The sequence below is a fragment of the Euprymna scolopes genome, chromosome 7, assembly GCF_053919585.1.
Source record: "Euprymna scolopes isolate OS-2025 chromosome 7, ASM5391958v1, whole genome shotgun sequence".
Taxonomy (NCBI): Eukaryota; Metazoa; Mollusca; class Cephalopoda; order Sepiida; family Sepiolidae; genus Euprymna; species Euprymna scolopes.
Window position 1 is genome coordinate 128,443,554 of NC_136488.1, and position 19,909 is coordinate 128,463,462.

A 19,909-nucleotide genomic window follows, 5' to 3' on the forward strand; every position below is an offset into this window, starting at 1 on the left:
TTCATAAGATCTCTAGCTATGGTATAGCTGGAAATGTCTTCTCAATTATTAAATCATTTCTTTCTGATAGGTTCATAAGAGTAGTAGTTGATGGGGCAAAAATCAGAAGCCCACAGTATTAATGCCGGTGTCCCTCAGGGGTCCATCCTGGGCCCAACTCTTTTCCTGATCTACATTAATGATCTTCCAAATCACATCCTTACACCATTCGTAAACATTTATGCTGATGACACTACCATTTATGGTTGCACATCTAAGACAGTAAACGACCAAGTTCTCTCCAATTCTCTCTCCTCTGATCTTGAGCACGTAGTACAATGGGGAAAGGAGTGGCTGGTTACTTTTAATGCATCTAAAACCAAGCTTCTCTCTTTACATCATCAACATTCTGATCCCCATCTGGCATCAATTGGAATGAATGGCTCTCGTCTTCAGGAGGCCTCAAGTTTTGACAAGCTTCTGGGCTTAACCATTACTCCTGATCTTAAATGGAACACGTACATCAAATCTGTTGCCAAGGCCGCTGGAAAAATGGTGGGATCTTTCTATCGATCCAGTAGATATCTCACTGCTGATGCAATTCTCTATCTATATAAGAGCCAGGTACGTCCAAGGATGGAATACTGTTGCCACATCTGGGCAGGAGCTGCTAGAAAGGACGTCCTGCCTTGATAGAGTTTAAATAGACTTCGTAGCCTCGTAGGAGATGTCCTTTTCTCTTCCTTGCAACCTCTATCTCACAGAAGAGTTGTTGCGAGTTTGTCTCTGATGTATCGTTATTTTCATGGAAAGTGTTCGACTGAGCTTCAATCTATGGTCCCCCCTCGCCAAACTTTCACAAGAAACACTCGTCTAGCTGTAAACACTTTCAATAATTCCCCCCACTCTTTATCTGTGTCTAAACCTAAACGTAGATTCCATGAACAAAGCTTTTTTATTAGAACTGCATGCCTGTGGAATTGTCTTCCGTTTTCCTGCTTTCCGGCTGACTACAATATGGTTGTCTTCGAGTCTAATGTAAATAAGTTCTTGATGAGCCGTTCCATATCAGTTATCGAATTTAACAAATTTTCATTACCAATGATTATTATATTGTCCAATTTCTACTGTACACTCTTTAACCCTTATCCTTGAGTGGCCTCTTAGCCTTGATAATGTGTTGATACCTATGAAAAAAAAAAAGAAAAAGTCCAATGTGAACAAGTTCTAATTGAATCGTCCCTCTAAGTAATCCAAGTTACAAAATTCCCACTGTTTACTATGCTAAAATCACAATGACTAATGCATACCTATTAACCCTTATCCTCGAGTGGCCTCTGGGCCTTGATAAGTGGTGATACCCATGTAATAAAAAATTAAAAAAAAAAACGGATATTTTTTCCGAGAAAAAGAGATATGCATAAACAATAATAATATCTAGATACGAGATACAGATGTCGGACGTGTAAATGACGTAATCCCAAAGAATTAGTTCAATATATAGGCGGATGTTCGTCGGTAATTAAAAGTTAGTCGAAGAAATCAGAGGAAAAGATAGAGAGAAGACACCGTGGAAGCTGGTGAAATCAAAATCTACAATGTCAAGTCCAAATATTGTAATCTCTGAAATGTTTACGGTGTGTGAATAAATGTAATATGAAATGAAATTTTGTGTGGTGTCATCTTTCGAAGAAACGTGGATGTGAACTCGTCACGGTTGGTACTCTCCTGTTAAATGTTCCTCCGACTCTTAAATTTTCACAGACTCTTTCTATTACATAGACCGTTGTTATTGTATACACTCTTCTTCTTCTTCTTCTTCTTCTTCTTCTTCTTCTTCTTCTTCTTCACCAAAGAACATTTGTCTGGCTCTCCATCAAATTTGATACCTTGCTATCCAACAACATAATAGAACATTATATTATGATTTTATTCTTTTTAATGGCCCACAAAAATAGCGAAAAACTGCTCTGCTCTGAGAATTGATTTTAACCGTCCTGGGACAGGTATATTTCTCATTCAATAACCTATATCGTCTATTAACGTTAACATTGATTTGTAATCGTGTTTTTGCAAGAAACTATTTGCTTAGAAAATGTACATCGTGATAACTGATGAACAGTAGCTTTTGGGAACATTTAAAAACTGATAAACCCAATTTTGTGACGTCACTTATTTTCAAATAAATATATATTTCTTTTATAAGTGTCATTCATTTTTCTACGCTTTTCTCTTTCTATTTACTCTATCTCTCACCTCTACCATATCTGCATTCTCTTCCTGTCTCTCTTTTAATTACGTCACTCTTGCTATTTTTCCTATTCGTTGGCCTTTATTTATGTCACTGCTTCTTAGCCCCGCCGTCTAAAACATTGGTATACATATGATGTGCATACGGTGACAAGTTACTGTTCCTGCGTTTCGCAAGCAACTGCTATTGTTTGCTTGCTGTAGCTGTTTGTCGTTTCTTAATAAACTAGCCTGGGTGCCCGGCGTTACCCGGGTCTTTGGAGGCGTGTCTTGAGCAAACAGAAAAAATAAATGTGGTAGAAGGCAGGCAGATTCGGAGCCGTGCCGCGAAGGAGGAAAAGAACGTGAAAACAAAAACATGACGCTTTTAATGTTGTGGCTATCCCAAACCGGAAGTGGCGAAGGTTTTAATTTAGGCTGGTTAATCGAGAACAGGGGATGACTTTCGAAAATATCGGCGAAAAAGCGACCTCGCCTTGTAGAAAAGTGCCCAATTGAAGGTGAAAGAATCATTGTTTTTAGCCAATTCTTCGATATTTTTTGTCCAAAGGGTCGTGCTTTAAATCGATGCACATCTCGTAAAAATCCATCCCCTCTGTCGAAAGTTTAAGGCATACATACATACATACAAACATGTATGCATACAATTAAAGAAACAGGTTAGATTTATATTATAGATTGCTATGTTAATAGATCGGTAATCCCTGGTCAGTCTTTAATTATTGTTAGTATACACAAGAAACCACACAGAAAGAAAAGAAACATGTACAGTTTTCTTTAAGGAAAAACATTTTCTTCTGCGTTATTGATGTGAGCTGCATTTAACAAACTTATGTTGGTCCTGCATCTCTATCGTTTGTCGTTCCGCATTTTCTCTTTTCTTATACCTGTCTGTCTATATATTTCACTCTATTGTTTATGCCATGAAGTTACGTTGTGAATGCCAATTCGACAGTTTTGATAATATAAAATACATTTTTTTAGTAACTGTTTTATTTGACCATTGACCATTGAATTAATTTATTTTTCATTCTAAGAGGTTTAACACGTGGGCAAGTGTTAAGTTGAAAATCAGTTGTTAGCGTAGTCTGACGTCTAAAATATGCTTGGGTAGTCCAGTCGAAATTGCTTGGCTGGACGTTTCAGAAAATTAGCGATACACTAACCCTTTCTAAAAAAAGGGTATATCCTTAGAATGTGGATATGCTGTGATTACACAGAATAATACATCCAACTGAAACAAAACAAATATTGAACTGATTATCAAGACCGAATCTCCAGACTAGAATGAAGAATAATAATCTATAGTCGTACATCTAAACAATATGATATAAATGTGGGAGTACCTCAGGCGTCTATTCTTGGACCTTTATTATTCCTGATATTCATAAGTAACCTCCCTGATAAAATTGTTTCGGAGGTAAGTATATTTGCTAATGACACCACTCTTTATAACAGGCATGAGGGGAAATCAAATGAACACATATCTAAGAAAATGGCAGAAACACTAGAGGATGACCTCCAATCTTTAGTGGAATGAGAACAAAAATGGATGGTCATATTGAATGCTGCCAAAACTAAACTTGTTTCTTTCAATAATTACAAGAAACCTTCTCTACCACCAATAGCAATGGCCAAGAACACATTGCCTGAAAGTGCTTCTTTTAAACTCCTCGGTCTAATGTTTACAGGGAACATGAACTGGAATATATACATTGAGAGCATTGCCAAGGCTGCTGCAAAGAAGGGGGCTCTCTCTACCGTGATAGAAAATTACTTACGCCTGAAAGTATCTTGTACCTCTATAAGGCCACTATTCGCCCATGTATGGAGTACTGTTGTCACATTTGGTCTGGTGCATCTGCTGCTTCTCTCACTCCTGGACAGGGTTCAAAAGAGAGTCGCCAACCTGATAGCTCCTGAACTATCATTTAGGCTTCAGCCTTTGTCCTATCAAAGAAATGTTGCATCCCTCTGCCTGTTCTACAAATACTTTAATGGTGAATGCTCTGATCAACTGCAAGCACTTGTACCCCCGACAACCCCGATAAGCAACTAAGTCCCACCCCTTTACAGTAGAGATCCCTAGGTGTAAGAAAGCCTTGTACTCCAATAGTTTCTTCCCCAGAATATAAGTCTTTAGAACTCTTTTCCGGGATTCTGCTTCCCCAACTGTACTGATAAGCAGAAGTTCAAGTGTAATGTGGACAAACATCTGTATACTCATCTTTCTTCATAATGACCCCGCAAATTATGTCGCCGATAGTAGCCCCCTACTTCAAAATGGCAGTGTCTGTGACTATCAGCATTATTGGTTACTGGCGATTAGTGTTCTTTTGGAGCGATGACCTGCAGGTAAAAGGGGATTATAAACAAGCATTTAATAATGCTTTAGAATGAGCAAAAGCAGAGGTAAGTAATTGCCCTCTACCGATGACAGCATCTTTCAAATCACCCAGCGTTTTTCTTCTCGGTATACTGCATGCATTTTTCTCTAAAAGCATACCTTCTAAATAATAAAATACTCTACGCAAAGTAAAACGGGTAAGCATGTATTCATGTTACACCCCAAACCATAATAAAGAATTTACATTTTAATAATAAAAAAAAAAAAATACTTACATTCTTTCATTGGTTCCAATCCTCATCAGAAAATGCGCGATATATTGTCCGTTTAACGTCTACTCGTTATGGGGGTCGTTCCAAAAGTAACGCCTGTTATCTTTTAACTCCAAAACTAAAACGTTGCGTAGTTAAATAAACGAGAATTGCACCATTTAAAAGAGTGACCTTTTGTGCATCAGAATTTATTTTTCTATTATTCTAGTAATCTCTAATCTCAATCCATTTTTTTAAACCTCTCTTAATGTCTCTGTCGGAAAAGTCCCGACCCCGCTTTGCTACTCACATCTATGCCGCCACTCTGAAATCGATAAACCCATCTCCTACTAGTGCTGACACAAACTGCTTGAAGTTCAACGTGAATGTTGATGGGTACAATTTTTTCTGCATGAAAGAATTCAATGACACATCTCTAATTCTGACGCACGTCCATGACAGAGGTCACTATCACACCGTCAATATGTGCAACAGAGGAATTAAACTCAGATCATTAATGCATAAGCTCAGTCATCATGACAATTTGCAATCAGTTCATGTCCATTCGCGGGGCGTCCTGGATATGATCTTAAACTATATCCAGTGGTGGGGCCCCAGCTTGCGGGCTTTGGGGAGTGTGGAGCCACCCTTTAATTACCATTGCTCCAAGGTCCACTGACCCGGAGTGGTAATACCTGTTAGGGTCCCAACTATGGGTTAAGTAGAAACCGACTTGAAAACAACAAATATATTCTATTAAAAATTTTTCTTCAAAATCTTTGGATTCGGCATTAAATAACCTGAAAAGGGTTGATATGCCGTAAAACAAAAACAACCAACCAACCAACCAACCAACCAACCATTCGCAGGGAATATAAATAGGTGGCATTATTTAGTGTACGTCCCTCGTACATTAAACCATATTTTTGGATGAAGACAACTAAATTGAGTAGATGCGGCATATTATTGTTATTTCATCTGTTATCACATTTTTGTGTCAATAAATTAAGTCGTTAGTAAAAAGAAGTTGTGTTACAATCTATGCCTTGAAACTGATACAACTATGTTTAAAGAACTCGGTCAAAGAGCATAAAATCCGACCCCAGTGAATTATAATTATGGAAAAAAAAAAAGGTTAAAACAAACAACTGTTACCAAACGTAAGAGAATGTAAGATTCTGTTAATCTGCATAGCTTTCAAGTTTATACACGTTTTTATTTTTCATTTATTTTATAAAAATATATACTAATGCATAAAAATTTAACCGTTCATTCAATAAGGAAATTATAGGGTTGAACGATAAATTTGTCGTCCTAAATGAAACAACACTAAAGCTTTATTTTAAAAGTTTTATTGAAAAAATAAATTCAGCTGACTTGATTATGTAGTAGAGCTGACATCTATTCAATGTAGCCGTTTTCAGCCTCAATCACTGCCTCAATACGGGTCCGGAACTGGGAGCATGCCTTTTCCACAAGCGCCGGCGGAAACTCGGCGAATAATTGGTGGATGGCGACGATTAAGCTGACTTTCGTGTAATGAGAGGTCATGTTAGTGATGTTCTCGGTGTATTATTAAAACTTTTGTCACTCTCAGACATGATACAAGGCTCCTATTGAGAGTTGTACATAACTGGCCAACTAGTAGATAGTCTATACAAAAATAAAGAAAACCGGTTTTAATCAAACGGAAATGGAATTATGTCGTATTTTCAAGGGCGACAATATTATCGTTCTCCCTTGTGCATCATTATGAATAAGGTATTTCGAAGCTTAATGTCTGTCCTTAGGAAAGGAGGAAACGCCCTAGTTAGCATGTTATGAATGCGACGTCTAGCGATAAGTACATTAGGAACGAATTAGTGATTAAAGTGGTATGTGTATATTTATGTACCTGGGTTATATATATATATATATATATATATATATATATATATATATATACTAGCAAAAGTACCTGCCGTTGACTGGGTTCAAAAACAGCCTACAGAAAATTGACTCTGATTTATGAAAGTATGAAAGGTTATTAAAAGGAAGGGTTGTAAAGAGATAGCTTCGAATTTGGGGGTATCAAAACCAAAGCAAAATATGATGAAAGTAAAATGAAATAGATAAACCCCATAATTTATTATAACATACCTGTTTACACTGAAACACTTATATTAAAAAACCTTGGTAAACTTTGTGACATATTTCGATTCTATGGAGGTCAGGTGCGAACGAACACCCCATAATTTTATTATTCCATATTTCTTCAAACTGAAATATAATTATCCAAGTATACTTACGCAGATAGATATGAAAAGTCTTTATTAAAGTTTGTGCCTATTTCCATATTATTGAGGCCAGGCGCGAATGCAAACCCACAATTTTATTATACCATCCCTATTTAAGTTAAAACATACTTATCAAAGTATTATTATGTACATCTATATAAAAAACACTTGTACACGTTTTTTTTTTTAATTTTTAATTTTTTTATTTCCATACTTTGTGGACCAGGCCCGAACGCAGACCCCACAATTTTAATGAACAACCGTTCTGCCAAATCAAACATACACATTCCTGTGTCTCGATACATTTTCTATCATTATATGTAATCAGTTTTTTTTTAAATAGTCAACCATATAGGCGCCTATTCCTGACCAGACACACACACACACACACACACACACACACACACACACACACACACACACACACACATACACACACACACATTCAGCTTTATATTATAGATATATTCGTTTAAACCAAACAGTTTAAATTTACCAAATAAAGACGGATTCACATTTGTACAAAAATGAATAACTTTTATTTTTGTAAACAAATTAAGAAATAATATTTATTTATTTATTTTTTTTTTTTTGCAAACGGAGAAACTTTTATGTTTACATAAAATAAACAAATAACTTGATTTCTTAATCAAATTAAGAAAGAAATCTTTACATAATGTAATAATAATAATAATAATAATAATAATAATAATAATAATAATAATAATAATACAACCAACACCACCAATAGTTGAAAATGGAGATAAGTTTGTGGAAGCTGAAGAAAGTAGAAATTGTACCTGTTGCGATGATGAGACCGGGGGAATTTGAGAAAAGGATTTGATACGTAGATTTTGAACATTGGGATCAATTCCATTGTTGGAGTTCTTGAGAAGGTTGCCTTATTGGAACCCGCTAAAGTCTTGCGGAAAATACTGATGATCTTAGAAAAAATATGCTGATAACATTATAAAAGCGGCAATAATAATAGCCAGACACACGAAATCAATAAAAATTATAACTAAAACAAATTTAATTTTCAACCGACCTGTATACTTTTACCATTTAAAAACTGTTTATTATTGTCGAATTTGATATCGTAAAGTTGAGCTATAGAACCACGAAATAATAATAAATTGCATCATTTTTAGGGCTTTACTTCGCTTCGACTAACTTTGTTTTGAAAAGGAAACTGTGAAAAATAAGTTACCCTACAACAAACCATGAGTCCGGAAGAGCTTTGTGTTAATCGTAGGATAAGTAACTGTTTTAAAACGACTATCTCCCCCCTCTAAATGACGTCATTCGTATACATCACTAAGATGATCACCTGATGTTTTTACATGTCATTATTTCTAAGTTGTCAACTAAATTATTTTGATAACATTTTTAAGTTAATATTCTTGATAACTGTTAAATATAAATATTTAATCTAAATATTTTGATTATTCTAAAACATATTTTAGCTGACAAAACTTGTTGGCTTGAATAATCATAATAATCGTTGACCTGCACCTGTAACAGACGCGCGTATGCCGAGCTGTGTGCGAAGAAAAGACTATAAAAAGAGCGATCACGTTCACCACGTTCGAGAGCACGATCAAGAGTTATTTGGGAAAATACCCGGATATAAATGTTGTTGTTACAATAAAAAATATTGGTCCTATGTTCTTTGCGACGTAACTTGCATGAAGAAGTTGTCAAAAGCCTCAGCAGAAATAACCTTCTTAGGGACATGCAATATGGTTTCCGTTCTGCAAGATCTACAGCAGATGTGTTAACAGTTTAGTCTCATAGGATTAGTGAATCTCTCGACAAAGGCTTCCTTTCTTGGGCAATTGCTCTTGACATAACACAGGCTTTTGATAGAGTCTGGCATAAAGACCTACTTCACAAGATTTCCAGTAAGGGTATAGCTGGAAATGTCTTCTCGATTATTAAATCATTTCTCTCTGATAGGCTCATAAGAGTGGTGGTTGATGGGAAGAAATCAGAAGCGCAGAGTATTAATGCTGGGGTCCCTCACGGGTCCATCCTGGGCACAACTCTCTTCCTGATCTACATCAATGATCTCTCAAAATACATACTTAGATAATTCGTTGACATTTATGCTGACGACACTACCATCTATGGCAACACATTGAAGGCCATAAATAACCAATTTCTCTCTGATTGTCTCTCCTCTGATGTTAAGCACGTGGTACAATGGAGGAAGAGGTGGCTGGTTTTTTTTTTATTATTATGTATCTAAAACCAAGCTTCTATCTTTACATCATAAATGCTCTGATCCCCATCTGGCATCAATTGAAATGGATGGCTCTCGTCTTGGAGAAACTTCATGTTTTGACAAGCTTCTGGGCTTGACCTTTACTCCTGATCTTAAATGGGACGCGTACATAAAGTATGTTTCCAAGGTCTCTGGAAAAATGGTGGGATCGTTCTACCGGTCCACTTAGATATCTTACTGCTGATGCAATTCCCTATCTATATAAAAGACAAGCCCGTCCAGGTAAGTTGCCACATCTAAGCAGGAGCTGCTAGAAGCAGATTATCCTGCATTGACAGAGGACAAAATAGACGTTGTAGCTTAGTGGGGGATGCCCTTTTCTCTTCCCTGCAACCTCTTTCCTACTGAAGGGACGTTGCGAGCCTGTGTTATCGTTATTTCCATGGCAAATGCTCGCCTGAGCTCCAATCTCTTGTCCCCCGTTGTCAATCTTTCACGAAAAACACCCGTCTAGCTGAAACCATTGTCAATAATTTTCCCTTCTCTTTGGCTGTGCCTTAGTCAAAACGTAGATTCAACGAACAAAGCTTCTTTCTTAGAAGTGCACGCCTGTGGAACTCTTTTCCGTTTGTCTGTTTCCCAGCTGACAATAACTTGGTCCAACATATACAAATTATTGATGAACCAGTCCCTTATGTAATCCAATTTACCAAATTTCCATTACTAACGATTACTACGATAGTATCATATTGATTACTGTACACTCAATAAGCTTTATCCTCGACTGACCTCCGGGGTCTTGATAAGTGGTTACTCCTATGTAAAAAAAAAGTGTGGGCCCCGTGTTTAAAGGCGGGTAACATTGCACGTCATGTAGATTATAGTAGCCAAGTGGTTAAAGACACGGATTAAGAAATTCGCGTCAAGTTTATTATACAGAAACATGTTCAGTTAGTGATCTTGCAACCTTTCACATGGTCTGTCTTGTAAGTAATCAATGTCTCCCTAGAATGAATTCTAACTAGAAAGATATCGGAGGAACAAATGCCAACAATAATTATCTCAGTCATACGAAATGACTCAATGATGAACAACAACAACAACAACAACAACAACAACAAAAAAAAAAAAAAAAAAAAAATTGTCCTGTGTGCAACGAGAAAGCTTTTAACCAATTCTACTTTTGAAAAAAAAATGTTGCAAACGGTTTCAGACCGTTAAAACTATATAGGTCGGTAGAAATTTGCATTTTTATTGGTTTGATAAATGTTATTTGTTACATGTCTGCGGTTTGATATTTACTGATTTGCAGATTAGTGAATTAGCTGCCCTAACGAGACGTTATAAAAAGACCCTAGGCGAGTGGGTAGTCAGTTGCTGACAACAAACAGAGCAAGGCGAATGTAAAATGTCGAGAGCATGCTGTCAATTTTTTCTAATCTATATATAGTACTCTTGCATAATTTGACCCGAATTCTCGTGAATTCCCGTCAAGTATGGATCGAGCGAGACCGGCAATCATCGGTGTCAACCGAGCGCTATTCAAATGCTGAAACGCTAACTCGACTTTTTATTTTATTTATTTAATTTTTTTACTGTTATGTTTTTAGTTATTTTTAAGGTGATATTAAGGGGGTAGGATGACTTTATTATTTTCTGATTAGTTACTTATTTATTAGTTTTTTTTAATTGAATTTTGGGGAGTTTGATTAGCCAATGAAAAAGCGCAATTTAAATGAAAGCAGGCGACATTCGAATTGGAAGAAAGCGACTAAACGAACAACAAAAAAAAAAAAAGCTGACAAACAAATATATTTTCAAACTCGCCAAACAGAAAAATGACAGGCAATAAAATAAATCTATACATGTTAGTAAAAGAAATGAAAACATCAATGCAGACAATCTCATATTGTCAGGAGAAGAAATTGCTGTCCCCAAAAAATGAGGTGCAACAATTTTAAACAAATGTTTACTTAAAAAAAGATCGTGTGTAAAGGATGGTTTCTCCTGGAGATGTACAAATGGACAGTGCTACCAAAAGAACTTGACTGAACAACTTGACAATAAAAATAAAAACAAGGAAAAAAAATACGGTTACAAAAAAGAAAACAAAACCAAAAAAAAACTTGTACTTACACCTAACAAATATACGGTTAAAAAATGTTTTCTTGGAAAAAAAACAAAAAACTTTCTGTTGATAAATATTGGGGGGGGGGGGGTTAAATATTAAAATGAAATAAACATACTTTCATTTTTCAAGGTAGTTTTTTTTGTTGTTATTTTTGATTTTTTGCATTTGTATTTTTTCCGGTTTGTTTGTTTTTTTTGTTTTTTTTTCATTAGTCTGCGTCTGTTACGACGCTCGGCTGACACCGATGATTGCCGGTCTCGCCCGATTCACGGGAATTCAAGAGAATTCGGGTCAAATTATGCAAGAGTTCCCTATATATTAATACCTTTAACGTACGTACGTGTGTCATGGTTTCCAGATTATAAGTTATTTGATTGGGAGATCCTATTTATTAAAAAGGAGCATAGAAGTGGATAACATACTACAAACATTAAATTAGTAAATAGATACTCAAATTTAATGTTCGTAGTATGTTATTACCTTCTATCCTTTTTTTTTAAATAAATAGGATCTCCCGATCACCGAAGATGCAGTGTAAAAAGCAATAAACTAAAATTAAAATAAAAATGATGTCGCTTTTGGGACGAACGTGAAACTAAAATATAACTTCTTGGTCTTTTGGCTAGTATGCAATGATAATATCTGTTCTGTTTAACGATGGTATAATGATATCGTTGAATTTTCATTCGCACCAGGCGCCCATACAATGGAAATATACCGCAGACTCCTATAAGGATATTGGAGATAAACCAATGTAATAATGGACTTTTTACGCTGATGGACCTATTTAAAAAAAAAAGATATTTTTTAGCGAAAAAAGCTATGTTTTAGAAAAAAAAACTATTTTTTACATTAAAAAGCTATTATTTAACAAAAAAGCAATTTTTTTAGAAAAAAAAGCTTTTCGCGAAAAAAGCTATTTTAGCGAAAAAAAAAAAAGAAGATATTTTAAGCGAAAAAAAACTATTTTTAGCGAAAAAACATATTTTAGCGAAAAAAAGATATTTTTAGCGAACTATTAGACTTACAAAAAAAAAAAAAAAAAAAAAATGATTGCATCATTATTTCCGACACTTCAAAGTTTTCGAATTTCTCATTTAAATTTTATTCAAAATAAGTGTCTTCTAAAAGAGTGTGACCGTCTTTTACTTTAGATTTACCGCTCAAAATTAGAGCAAAACACACGTGGAACCATCGGAACAACACGCATAATTCTCTTCTCTTCTACTTCGAGGCATGACCTCCTCCATAACACCAAAATGAAGAAAAAGAACTAAAAAGAATCGCAGACTGGACTTCCTAACCCGATGAAGCTATGTTTGGCGAACTATTAGACTTACTAAAACAAAAATAGTAGACAAAAATGATTTAACATTATTTCTGACACTTCAAAGTTTTCAAATTTCTCATTTAAATTCTTTTCAAAATTATAAAAAGTGTCTGACCATCTTATATATATATATATATATATATATATATATATATATATATATATATATATATATATATATAAGAAGAAACTTTGACTATGTGTGTATCTGTGTGTGTGGATTCTTTCCCTATGAACTCGAAAACAGCTGGGCCGAGTTTTATGAAATTTCACACTTTACGTGCCTGGCTGTGTTCTCAGATATGTTTTCTATCGGAATGTCGTTGATAAGTATCGATAATCGATTATCAAAATAATCCGATAAGAGAAAAATAGGCGATGTTGACCAAAGTTAACACTGTACACAGCTTAACATTACAAGTGCATTTGAGAATTTTTATTACTACATAAGTCGAAAAAAAAAAATCGCGTTGCAGTTTTGGCTTCAAATGTATTTATACATATTTTATTCTTCAAATTTCACTCAGCGCTTCTAACGGATATAAACAAAAAAAAAACTGCCCAGATTTATATATATATATATATATATATATATATATATATATATATATATATATATATATATATTACATTTGAAGAATACCGAACGTAGTGTCATAATTAATTGCTGAGGGTTTATTCTTTTATTACTTTTATTTTTTTAGTTTAAACATAAACCATTAAAAAGAAACTTTCGAAAAGACTAAACCATCAGCAATTTATTATGACAGTACCTTCGGTGTTCTTCAAAAGTGTTACCCATAAAAGTTTATATATATATATATATATATATATATATATATATATATATATATATATATATATATATATATGTGTGTGTGTGTGTGTGTGTGTGTGTGTGTGTGTGTGTGTGTGTAGACAGGATTGTTTCTCCCAAGCATATTTCATTAAATAAAATAGACGTTTTTTTTGTCTATTAATCCTATTTTTGATCATTTCCTACTTCCGAAAAAGGAACTTCAGTTTTGACAGGAATCGGCGATATTAGTCGTAAGTTCAAGTATTTTGCAATCTTTCCGTTCAATTGTTCAAAACCAGTCAGATTAATCCTTTCCTGACGATAAATTCAGAAGGATTGGAAAGTATTCGGATATACGACTTTATTTTTCTTTTCTTTATTCTTCCTTTTTATCCTTTTTCTTTTCTTTATTTTTTCTTTTCTTTATTTTTTCTTTTCTTTATTCTTTTTATTTTCTTTCTTTTTTTGTTTTAATCATTTTGGTTCTATATTCTTTCATTTTTTGTATTTTCTTCTTCATTATTTTTCATTTCTTAATTCTTTTTTACTTTCATTTTTCCTCTGTTTTTTCCTTTTCTTTATTTTTCTTTTCTTTATTTTTCTTTTTTATTCTTTTCTTTCTGTAGTCTTTTTGTATTCTTTCTTTATTCTTTATCTGTTCTTTATTTTTCCTTTTCTTCGTTTGTTTCATTTTCTTTTTTTCTTTTTTACTTTTATTATTTACTCTTTTTTTCTTTATTTTTATTATCTTTATTCTTTCTTTTTATCCATTTCTTTCTGTATTCTTTCTTTTTTGTATTATTTCTTTATTCCTTTCTTTTCTTTATTCTTTTATTTTCTTTTTTCTTTTTTCCACTTTTTATTATCCTCACTTATTCTTTCCTTTATTTTTATTTTCCTTATTCTTTTTCCTTTCTTTATGCTGTTTCTTTTTCTTTTCTTTTTTTACCCTTTTGTTTCTGTATTCTTTTTTTTCTATTCTTTCCATTCTTTAATCTTTGTCTTTTCTTTACTCTTTTCCTTTCTTTCTTTTTTCTTTTTTCTTTTCTTTTTTATCCTTTTATTTTTGTATACTTTCTTTTTTGTATTCTTTCCTTTATTCATGTTTTCTTTTTTTATTCTTTTTCTTTTCTTTCTTTTTATTCTTAATTTAGTTTAGAACTTTCTACAACTTCTATTCGGTCGTTTTAGTGCTGATATATTTCGTTTTCAAATTTAAAAAGATTACGAAGTAATTATTAGGGCTATGACAACAGCATATTCTTTTCATTGCTTTGACTCGAGTATGTATCCGACAGTTAGACACAATTAATCAACCGAAAACAACACCACTCTACATAATATACATATAAGATATCAATGCATATATACCTGAGAATCAAAACAAGGAAAAGAATATGCTGTTGTCATAGCCCTAGTAATTATGCACTTTATTTTTTTACAATGAAGAAATAGATTAACATTTTTTTTATTAAGAAACAGAAATGCATTGTGATAGATTTAGCATTAAAAAAATCACTTTAAAGCTTTACCTGATTAAAATGGATAAGGCTATGGAAGTAGTCCAGACTATCTACGTATGTATGCATCATGTATCTCCGTAGTTTCACAAAGAGACGTTGCGAGCCTATCCTTGTTTTATCGTTATTTCCATGGCAGTTGCTCGTCTGAACTCCAATCTCTGGTCCCCTCTCGCCAATCTTTCACAAAAAACACCCGTCTAGCTGAATCCACTGTGAAAAATTTCCCCCACTCTATATCTGTACCTTAATCAAAACGTGGATTCCATGAACAAAGCTTCTTTCTTAGAACTGCACGCCTGTGGAACCCTGTTCCGTCAGTCTGCTTCCCACCTGACTACAACTTGGATGTGTTCAAGTCCAACGTTAGCAAATTCCTAATGAACCGCCCCCTTAAGTAAACACTTCATCAAATCTCCACACTAACGTAATGTACTTGCAATAATCCTTATCCCTGAGTGGCTTCCGGGCCTTAATAAGTGGTGACAACTGTGTAAAAAAAAACAAAAAAACTTAAGTGACCCATAAGGAAATAAACTTTGTAAAAACTATAAATATGTATATACAATTTTAAGGAAATTTAAACCATATGTATGATACACTAATTCAGAATGATTTGAAACATTTCATTTTCTTCCCACTGCATCAGTGTAAGGCCGCGAAATGGTGAAGGGTTGGGGCATTAAAAGCAAAGACAGGAATATGGTGCTATGAGCATTGTATAAATATGTGTTGTAATGATCCTAATTTGATCCCGGGTAACGTCGGGTCTTCATGTTAATGATGAATAAAATGTAATAATAAATCTCGGTGGGGCATTAGAATACACCGACTGCCCTCCCCCCCCCCCCGCAGAGGGTAAAAGTCCCTCAATGGGGGTCCTAGATATGACCTTAAACTATATCCAGTGGTGAGGCCCCAGCTTGTGGTCTTTGGGGAGTGTGGAGCCACCCTTTAATTACCATTCCTCCCAGATCCACTCTGACCCAGAGTGGTAGTACCTGTTAGGGTTCCAACTATGGGTTAAATAGAAACCGGCTTGAAAACAACAAATATATGCTATTAAAAAATTTTCTTCAAAATCTTTGGATTCGGCATTAAATAACTCGAAAAGGGTTGATATGCCGTAAAATGAAAACAACCAACCAGCCAACGTAAAGGAGAGAAAACATACAAACATACTCAGAGGCACACGAGATGCGATTACAAGGTTTTATTATAATAGAGAGTAAACGTATGCTGTTTGCGCGGGAGATTCTCGCCTATCGCCAGTGCTGGCAATGTTTTATGAAGTTAGTGAAAGAGGATTTGATAAACCGCCATCTTTACTTCGTGGTTATTGTACAGAAGAATTCCGTGTGTTAATTCATATGGAAGACCCTATAGCATTGCGGCAGTTTCCGTTTGCCTGCTCCCTCGCTTCCATTCTCCAGGAGATAAGAGTAGTTTATATGGAATCCCTCTATATTCGCGTGTTTAGAGCTCCACTTCCGAAGGCACTGGCCGCAGGCCAGACTTCCGAACAATGCTGAGCTTTGGAAGGAGATAGTATTAAATACTGATAGGGGTTCTGCCTGGTGCAGTTGCGCCTTTCGAAGATTGGCGCCAGTTATCTTTAAAGTTGATGAAAGAAAGAGAGAGAGAGAGAGAGAGAGAGAGAGGGGGGGGGATATAAACGTAAATATGTCTTTATATAACTAAAACTAGGAGACAATATCACGTATATATGTGTATTTCTCGATTTTATCGTGTCTTCGATAATTACACGTTGTATTATTCGTTTTATTTTCTACTAGCGTGGGCCACTCGGTCTTGCGCTGTCTTAAATTACGCTTAAATATATTTTAATTCATGCATATTTCGTATTTATTATTATAGAGACAATTCTCTATTGAATATTATATTGTACTTAATGTATAGCAATGACTCCAAAAGATTTTTAATAATATGTCCAGCTCCATCAGCTAGAATGGAAACCAAAACAGTTAGGGTTCCAACTGTATAAATAAAAAAGATTTAATATTAAACGGTTTTTAAGAAATGAATTAAATTTGGATGTGCGTAGAAGAACGTAAAAAAATGTCGGCATTTCGCATTTCAACTCGTTAATATATGTGTGTACGAGTTATTCATGAATCCAAAGATTTTACTCGTTAAAATTATGTCTGATTACTATTTCCTGTTAATTGGCGTGTTATGTGACCAGTAGTTTAAAAGTTTATCGGTTCAATATTTAGATACGGGCACACACATGCATGCATCTAGTGTTCTATTTATAAACATGTATCGAGTATTCCTTGAAATCAATGTCATAAAATAAACGAACATGTTAAAACCCTTATTTAATATATATATATATATATATATATATATATATATATATATATATATATATATATATATATACATAATCGGCGAAAAGGCGACCCCTCCTTATAGATAAGTACCTAGTTGAGCGTGAAGGAGTTAATGGTTTTTACATATTTTTCGATACTTGTACTTCAAAGGGTCGAGCTTTAAAACCGTATCGATTTCGAGAAAATCCGTCTCCTCTGTCGAAAGTTTTGGGCAGACATACATACATACATACATACATACATACATACATACATACATACATGAAAAATTGCCTTGGATTTATTTTATATAATGTATATTCTGTTGCACTTTTTAAAAAAATCATTACAAATTTTATATCTATATCATTAATTGCTAGATGAAACATAGTATTTTTAAATTGCAACAAAATGAACATTACATAAAATAAATCCAAGGTAATTTTTGGATTCAATTTAAATTAATTTTTTATACCTTACTTTGGAAAATTTATAAAAGTGCATATTGAAAATAAATAAATTTCAAATTGAATCTTGTACCTTTATTTTTAAATCCTATAGTAAAAACATTTTGTTTAACAATTTTCATGCCTTGGATGAAATGCTTTTCTAACTTGTATAATGTTCTACATTTAATTTAAGTTGATTTTCTAACTTGTATCTTATCTTTTTAAGATTATATTTTAAAACTCTCCTTCTCTCTATTTCAGTTTGTATTTCTCCTCACACCACAACTCATTTTTGCAACACCCTCTTTGTATTATTACAGGTCTGAATATTCTCTCTGTTTCAGTTTATATTTCTGCTCACACCACCACTCATTTTTTGCAACCCCTCTTTGTAATACAGGTCTGAATAATGAGAAAATCTTATTTTTTTTTGACAAAATCTTTAAAATAACTTTTTTAGATTAAATTTTTTAAGCTTCTTTCAGATTAGAAAATCTTTAAAATTTAATAAGCAACATATTTCATGTAGGTTTCATTAACAAATATCCAGTACATAACGAGAAAAATAGAGATGAAAATTTCAAAAGGACTGTATAACTGGTTACGGTCAATAGTAGTCCTCGCCAGCGAAAGTCTTTATTATTATTATTATTATTATTATTATTATTATTATTATTATTATTATTATGTAAAACATTTTGTGTCCTGCTCTTTCGCGCGAGGACTAATACAAACAAATATGCAAAATGTACATATACACTTGTAAAGCCAATCAAAAAAGTAGAACGGTCCATATTCTGCATCAGTAACTTAAATATTATTATAATTATCAAAATTGTTGTCGCTATTATTATTATTATTATTATTATTATTATTATTATTATTATTATTATTATTGGCTCAGATGGAGCTTTAACACAAGTCAACAAACGATCTGATTGGAAACCTGTGGTATTCTCTAGAAGCTGAGTGACAACAAGTCTCCCCAGACGTCCAGCTCTCTCCATTCTTCTTCTTCTTCTTCTTATTGTTATTATTATTATTATTATTATTATTATTATTATTATTATTATTATTATTATTATTATTATTATTATTTTATTTGTTTATCCATATTTGTTTTTTTCTATACATTTTAATCACAGAAAATACATGCTAAAAATGTTCCTTAATCTTAGGATTTAATTATATCAGAAAAAAATGAATTCTGATTTTTTAATCAGCCGTAAATTACAACTAACTTACGACTGATCCAACTCTTATCAAGTGTTTGTCTATGAATCTGTTTATATATTAATTCATTTTAATCTCATTTCCCTATTTAAGTCGATGTCTATTTTACCCCAGATGTTTTATTGCATTTTAACTTTTTGTAGTTTTTATTCTTGTAGGTATTAGTTGCAGTAGTAGACCAAATTTATTTAACGCCCGAGATAAGAAAGGATGATTTCCGAACATTGTGTTCATTGTTATCGTTTATTAATGACAGCATTTTAAAAAAACATACTCATTAATATACATTAAATCATTATCACATACCTGTGTGTAGCGTTTTGTTAGCTTCTTAATGGAAGTAGTGTAAAATTTATTCAAAAGATGGAAATGTAAAAATATCAGTCGCCAATTCTTAAGAATTTCGTTCTATAATTGAGCTGATACTAAAGGCTCTGACTGCTTGAGAATCACATACCTTTTTCTTTCTTTATAATTTTAAAGAGCGTTTTGAGCTTTATTTAATGGTTTAAATTACAAGCGTTTTTTAATAATTATGTCTGCTTTTCAGCTAATTCTTAATTCAATTCCATCTAAAAAAATTTCAGTGAAAAGCTACTAAAACGCTGCAATGATGGTTTAAGAAATTTCGTGGCGGCGACATGCGTCTTGAAGATGATGAGCGTATTGGTCAACTATCGGATGTCGACAACGATCAATTAAGAGCCTTAGTGTAAGCCAATCCACACACAACTGTTCGAGAACTTGCTTCTGAATTAGATGTAACGTATACGACGATTTC